The following is a 7,250-nucleotide window of genomic DNA, read 5'->3' as shown; positions in this document are numbered from 1 at the left end:
CTCTACGCAAACCCTAAATTCCCAATTCCAAACTCTAATTTCACTTATCCTAACCACTCTTATCCAACTTATACACACACGTAATTTCCCCTTCCACACCTCTTTGCTCCTCAATGAGCCACGCCCCCTCCACACTTGTTCATTTCTCACCGCTACTCACTCACCCACCGCCAATCTCTCTCCCAAAATACACACAACACAACTTTAGCAAATAAAATGGAAAAGAAAAGAAGAGAAAGTAGAGGAAGGGGAAACGACAGATGGAGATCGAGAGAGAAGAAGGGGGTTCGGGGAGAAGAGAAGAGAGGAAGGAGGAAGGAACGGTGCCGACTGGGGCCTCGCCGCCGTCGCCGTTTCCGTCGTTGCATAAGGGAAGAGAGAGACTCGCGGTGGAGTGAGAAAGAAAGCTAGGCGCGACAAAGAGGAAGCTACCGCTGAAGCCACTAAGCTGTCACCATCGCTGGATCCACGACCGCCGCCGAGGATTCCGTCACTGTCGTTCTAGCACCACCGTTGCGGGTAGCGTGGCCGCCGCTATCAAACCCTAGCCGCTGCTGTCACGCCTGTCACTGGAAGTCTTTAACGTCGCCACTGTCCGCTGCTAGAAGGGGATCTCGTCGCTGCGTTGGAGTCATCGCCCCCGTCGCGCCAATCGCCGTGCACCACCGTCGTCGCGGAGCTGAAGGAGCCATCGCCATCGAATAGAGCAGGGAGAGAGAGAAAGAGTTGCGAAAGAGAGAACAGGAGGCGACGGGGGCCTTTGCCGCCGCTGCTTCAGTCACTGCCACCGTCGGCTGAGCTCGCTCTCGCTGGAGGGGAGCCGGTGTCGTGTCCTTGCCGCTCTGAATCACCAGTGCCGCTGCTACTCCAAATTCCACTTTTGTTCTATTAAGGTTTGCTATTTCAGCTGCTTTGAAGCTACTACCGGTTCTATTAAAGGCTTCTGCCGCAAATGCCACCACCAGCATCACCGTCCTTCTTATCATGGTCTCAATTCTGTCATTCTTGAACCTACCATGATTTTATCTTTGTCCTATTCCAATTTTGTTGGTCTCTGCCAAGTTGTTCTAATTTCATCAGTATATATATACATCTCTATTTTAGTACTACCGTTGTGTCTTGCTGTCTTCTGCTGGAACCGATGAAATTGTAGTTACAGTTGCATCTGCAATGTTGTGATGTGATGAAGGTTGCCACTACCATGACTTAAAAGGAAAAGGCGTTCACAGCATTTAGTCTCATGGGTTTCGAAAACCTGAGGTAGGGGGTTTGTTTTTAAAATTAAATGTTTTAATTTAGAATGCCTAAAAAGCTTAATGAATAATTGCAAATAATTTACTAGAGTTTAGTATTACTAATCGATGAGAATTTGTTGAATTGTGGTTGTGAATGGTAATCAATTGGTGTTGTTTGTTAAATTGAAATATGAATTGAGTTTAGATTGAGGCTGTGAATGTTGCTGGAATTTCTAGTCATGTTAATTTCTTAGTTTGCTTGTTGATTTGAGATTTATCTGATAATAGTAAGTACTGTTGCAAAGATTTGGGAATTGTTGTTTGTTGAATATGCTAATTCGATTTGTATATTGTGGTATTGAATGTCGAAGTGAGCTGTTAGTTATTAAATTGAGTTAAAGTAGGTTGATTATTAAGAATCATGCTGTATTGGTGTTTGTGGAATCAGATTAGTGAACTGTTGAGGGAATGAAGGAGCACGTAAGAGTGGTGAAGTCAAATGTTAAAGGGAGGTCTTGTCCAAGTTTTTATAAAGATATAAAAAAATGTGATTTTGATTTGAAAATCCGACTTATAAGCTTATTTTGAGAAATGCTTTTATGTTGAGAAAAGAATAGGTTTACATATTTACACAAATCGAGAAAATGGTTTAATATTGAGAGGTTTGATTTATATTTCTAAAAGTAGGGAATGACTTAGGTTTAAAATTGTTGAAAAGAGCTTGAGAAAGCGTTGGTTTGATTTATTGGTAATAAATGGAGAGTTAAAAATAATTTGATACTGAACCTAGTTACTAGTTAGCTTTCAGATTTATAAATGTTTTAATAATGGATATGGTTTGTTGGATTTATCAATGGTTTTTGAGAGTTGAAAATGGTTTGGTAGGGACCCTCGAAGGGTGGCAAAGTCCGAATTTTAGAGGAGATGCTGCAGAAATTTTTATAACACTTCGAGGCTTTGCTTAAAGCATTATTCAAAGGAAAACTTGATTTAAGACTTATTCTATTTTGTTTTCAGTTTTTCAAGAAAAGCATTATGTTCTAAGTTTACCCTATTAAGAAAAGATTCTTGTTTTAAGTGATGATTTGAGTTCGGTTTATTAAGAAAAGGAACTTTTATTAAATGTTTTGAGGTTATTATAGGTGAATGAATGTATGGTGATGTGGAGATGTAAACAATAAGGTGATGCGGAGGTATGTATAGTTAAGCGGTAATGAGGAGGTACGTTTAGTAATATGGTGATGCGGAGATATGAGTATGTAATTGGTGATGTGGAGGTATAATGAAAAGAAAGAAAATGAAAAGTCATGAGTGAAATAAATAGTTGAAATAGATTATGATTTATGAAAATGAAATGTGAAGGGGCCTTGTGCCAAATTGCTAATGCGAAAGGGCCCGCCTAACTGATAGTCTGAGATTGCTAATGCGGGAATGTTCGCCTAACTGATAGCACTATTTCTTACTGTGATGCACATTAAGATATCATTATGATGAGGCCTAACTGACACGGATAACCGTGATGCCAAGGTGTCTAACTGACACACTAAAAAAACCATATTCGGGGTTTGTCCGAGTAATGTCGGGTTGCGGGTAGACAACTGACGCATGAGCTCATGGCTTGCTTAGGACAGACATGCATCATATTGATTGTGCATTTGCATTTGGTTTTGTTTTGCTTGTTATATTTTCTCTGTGATTGTGCTGATTGTCTTATTCTGCTTTGCTTGTGTGTTCATTTGAGTTTCTAGTACTATTAGTTTATGTATTAAAGTGATTAAGAGTTAATGTTGTGAAATGTGAATGAGCTTTGTTTTAAGGTTAATTATTCGCATGTTGTTCATTACTTTTACGGTATTCACTTTCTTTACTGAGAACATGCGAGGACGACATTCTCACCCCCTACAGATCTTCTGTTTTCAGCAACTGGTCCGGGAATTTTTGGCGAAGAGCCGCGACCAATCCACAGAGTCTTGTAAATATATGTATTCGTATTACCTGTATTTGGTTTAGTCCTAGGATTTACTTTCCCCTCGTCATTCATTGTTTTGAATTTTAGAGGGGCATGACTTGTAATTGAGAGTCTTAGAATAAGTCTATATATATAAAGTTATGTAAATATATACTTCTGTGGTTAAGAGTTATAAAATAAAGTCTCCTTTCAATTTCTTGTTTAAAATTTTGATTCGTATTTGTAAAGGCTCGATATTAAATAAAGACAATATAAAATTAAAAGGTTTAAAATTGAGTAGCGCTCGGACTTTTAGTACAATCATGAGGTGCTAAAAGTTAGGGTGTTACACCACCGGCCCGATTCGCCTCAAATCTCAAACGGTCCTATATATCTCGGATTTAATTTCTTCGTCTTAATCGCTCTTCCAATCCCAGTTGTAGGAGTAACCTTCAGGAATACATGTTCGCCCACTTCAAATTCCAACAGTTTTCTTCGTTGATCTGAATAACTTTTCTGTCGGCTCTGTGCAGTCAAGATTCTAGCTCTAATCTGTTTGATCTTTTTAGTGGTCTCTGCTATCAAATAAGGCCCTAACACACTTATTTCATCGGCTTTCTACCAATACAGTGGAGACTGGCACTTCCATCCATACAAAGCCTCATACGGAGCCATCCCAATACTCGCATGAAAGCTGTTATTGTATGCAAACTCCACCTAAAGCTAATACTAACTAGAACAGAATTGAAAAGGGATTTGATGAATAACCTGAAATGTAGAAACAGGAGGGAAAAAACAGAGAAGGGGAGATGGTGGTTCGGACGGTGACAGAGGTTCTGATTTGCGAAGAAGAGTGGTGTGGCGAGGATAGGTGGTGGTTTGACGGTGTTCCGGTGGAGCCAAACGGCAAAGAAAATGAAGAAGAAGAAGACTACGGTGGCACTGGTGGACGAAGCGGCGCTAGTGGACGGAGCGGCGGCTGGAGATGGGAGGGAGCCGAGAGGCTTAGAGAGAGAGGGAGGTGAGGGGTTAGAGAGAGAGAGAGAGAATTCAAAATGAGAGAGAACAAGGTTCGCGCTCTCAATTTAGGGCACTATTATTGTCGGATTTACCGGCAAATAAATCCGATGGTAAAGCTTTACGTGTTACCAAAACGAATCGTTTTACTAATCTAGGTCACCGTTAGATATATCGGATGGTAAATCCTAATGATCATGCAAATTTTTTTCTTTTCTCCCTCCAAATATTGCTCGTGGATTTTCTGTCGAAAAAATAAATCCAACGCTAACTTACTAACACGACGAATTCATCGTAAATTCCGCCGATAAATCTCCCGGTAATAGTGCCGCTAATGTACGACGGTAAATTCGACGGTACACAGCATTTTTCTTGTAGTGACACTTCGCATAAGCATCCATCAATGTGGTCCCAACCCCCAAACACCCCTCAAACCCCCTCTTAATCACAAAACCATGAACGCCTTCAGTAGTTCTCTTCTGGCGCACCCGAGAATAAGCCGAAAGCATCGAACCTACAACTATTGGATCCACAAAACCATCCTCCTCCTCCTGAACACACCCCGCATTCTCACTCTCCTCAACTAACAGCTCCTTAAAGAAGTGAATGCCCTCAGCAGTGCAACTATTTCGGACATACCCGGCAATAATTGAAGTCCAAGACACCACATTCCTTTGGGGAATTTCGTCGAACAATTTTTGGGCATCTTCCAAATGGCCACACTTAGAGTACATATCAAGTTATCAACTAGAGTTGACGAAACAAAGAGATCCGATTCAAAACCAAATATGAAAGCCTGTTGATGGGTCTGTTTTCCAACGCAAAGGTCGAAGAGCGAAGAACAGGGTTTGATGGCGCAAGGGAAGGTGTTGTGGTTGGGAATGAGGGAAAGCTTGCACATGGAGGAGAAGGCGCGGAGGGCCTTGAGGGAGTCGCCGCATCAGGTGAGGTCGGCAATAAGGGAAAGCAAATGATATCCCTTCGCAAGCTATGCAGTTCAAGAAACCAAATCCTGGAGTAGCTCCATCGATGAAAGAAAGAAAGAAGAAGAGGAAGAATGGCAGTGAAGAAGATGACCGAGTGTGTTTGTATTTGATCACACTTTCTATTAGCAAAAGAAATCTCTAAATGACGTCATTTTGGGACGGTCCAGTGTGGTAAAATTTTAGCCATGTCAACACCGGAAAAGACACAGTGATCACTATGGTGTCTGGAGTTCTATCTGGAAGACCACTATTAAAAAATTTGAATCTCGAGAACAATTTCAGGTAATCGCATAAATTTCAGGAATTATTATGGGATTTACCCTTGTGTGGGATGATCCCACTTCCAATAGCTTCCTTGATCGGAAAACGGGAACAAATCAAACTTCAATTAAGCTTGTACTGTTGATTCTGCTTGCATCTACTTATGTTGTTGTTGTTTTAATTAAGCTTTTGTCATGCGTATCTGGTTTTGGACAGTTATGTAATTTATAGTTTTATACATATATTAATGGAGTAAATCCCATAGTGGTCCCCGAGATTGACGCTGTGCACCAAAATTGTCCCTGAGATTCCAATTGCACCAATTACGTCCCTGAGATTGGAAAAATTGCACCATAGTAGTCCCTGACCTGTTTTTCGTTAACGACGCGCTGACGTGGCTTGATGACGTGGACCTTTAGTGACACGTGTCACCTCATGGTTTGACCACGTGTAACGGTATGATGACGTGTCGGTCAAGGACACGTGGCATGCTGACATGGATGTGTATGCCACGTGTCACAATACTATTTTGCCACGTGTCAGATTATGCCACGTGTCTCAATGCTATTTGTCCACGTGTCATCCATTATATCATCGTTACATGTGCACCAAATTGGTCTCTTACTTTGCATTAAATGACTCATTTTAGTCCCTGAAATTGAATGTCGCACCAAATTAGTCCCTTCATCAGTTTTTTCTCATTTTTTTATAAATTTAAAATTCTTAATATTTTTTTATACATTAATTTTAATTATATTTTTTTTATTATATTTTATAATAAATTTTTTAATTAATAATGTTAACTTGTATCATTAGAGTACATGTTAACTAAAACCAAAATTTTATTATTGTCTCATATTTATTTGTATCTGTTTTAATATTGTTCAAGTCATGGTTACAATAAGTACTTATATTGATTAACAGTGTGATATATGAAAAAGCCGCCTAACTAAGTTATAGATAAAATGAATTATTATAATCGACAGTATAAATCTATCTCATTAATTTAGTGAGAAGTTAATTATATGGGAAATAAGACATTCTTAAAATGGATGGGAATAATGAGTTTATATTAGATAATAAGTGCCTTATCAAGAATTCCTAAAATATTTATTAAAGTGTTAAATATTAAAAAAATGTATTAAGGAATATTATTATACTCTTAACTTACACTCTTTATTAAATCAATATCAATATGTCACATAATTCTTTTAATAAGATATTGTAGAAAAAAATTGTATAATTAAAACTAATATTTTAAAAATATTTTATAAAAACACTTGTATTTAAATAACTTGTGAAAAGATAAAATTAAAATTAGTGTATTCAAATATATAATGAGAATTTTAAATTTATAAAAAAATGAGAAAAAACTGATAAATGGACTAATTTGGTGCACGACATTCAATTTTAGAGACTAAAATGAGTCATTTGTGCAAAGTAAGGGACCAATTTGGTGCACATGTAACGTTGACATAGTGGATAACACGTGGACAAATAGCATTGCGACACGTGGCATAATCTGACACGTGGCAAAATAGTATTGTGACATGTGGCATACCCATCCATGTCAGCATGCCACGTGTCGTTGACCGACACGTCATCATACCGTTACACGTGGCCAAACCATGAGGTGACACGTGTCACCAAAGGTCCACGTCATCAAGCCACATCAGTGCGTCGTTAACAGAAAATAGGTCAGGGACTACTATGGTGCAATTTTTCCAATCTCAGAAACATAATTGGTGCAATTGAAATTTCAAGGACGATTTTAGTGCACGACGTCAATCTCGGGAACATTAC

General features: G+C 39.0%; 1 long non-coding RNA gene across 2 annotated transcripts; it reads left to right on the top strand.

The window, feature by feature from the left end:
- On the top strand, positions 50–3,405 carry LOC110271773. 2 transcript variants are annotated; one of them, XR_002362411.1, is made up of 2 exons: positions 50–1,260; positions 3,156–3,405. It is a non-coding gene; the product is annotated as an uncharacterized LOC110271773 (long non-coding RNA). The 2 variants fall into 2 exon arrangements; XR_002362410.1 differs by having other exon boundaries at positions 3,141–3,405.

Source organism: Arachis ipaensis, chromosome B05 (assembly GCF_000816755.2).
Source record: "Arachis ipaensis cultivar K30076 chromosome B05, Araip1.1, whole genome shotgun sequence".
Taxonomy (NCBI): Eukaryota; Viridiplantae; Streptophyta; class Magnoliopsida; order Fabales; family Fabaceae; genus Arachis; species Arachis ipaensis.
The sequence above is the reverse complement of the archived record's forward strand: the minus strand, read 5'-3'. Positions and strand labels throughout refer to the sequence as shown.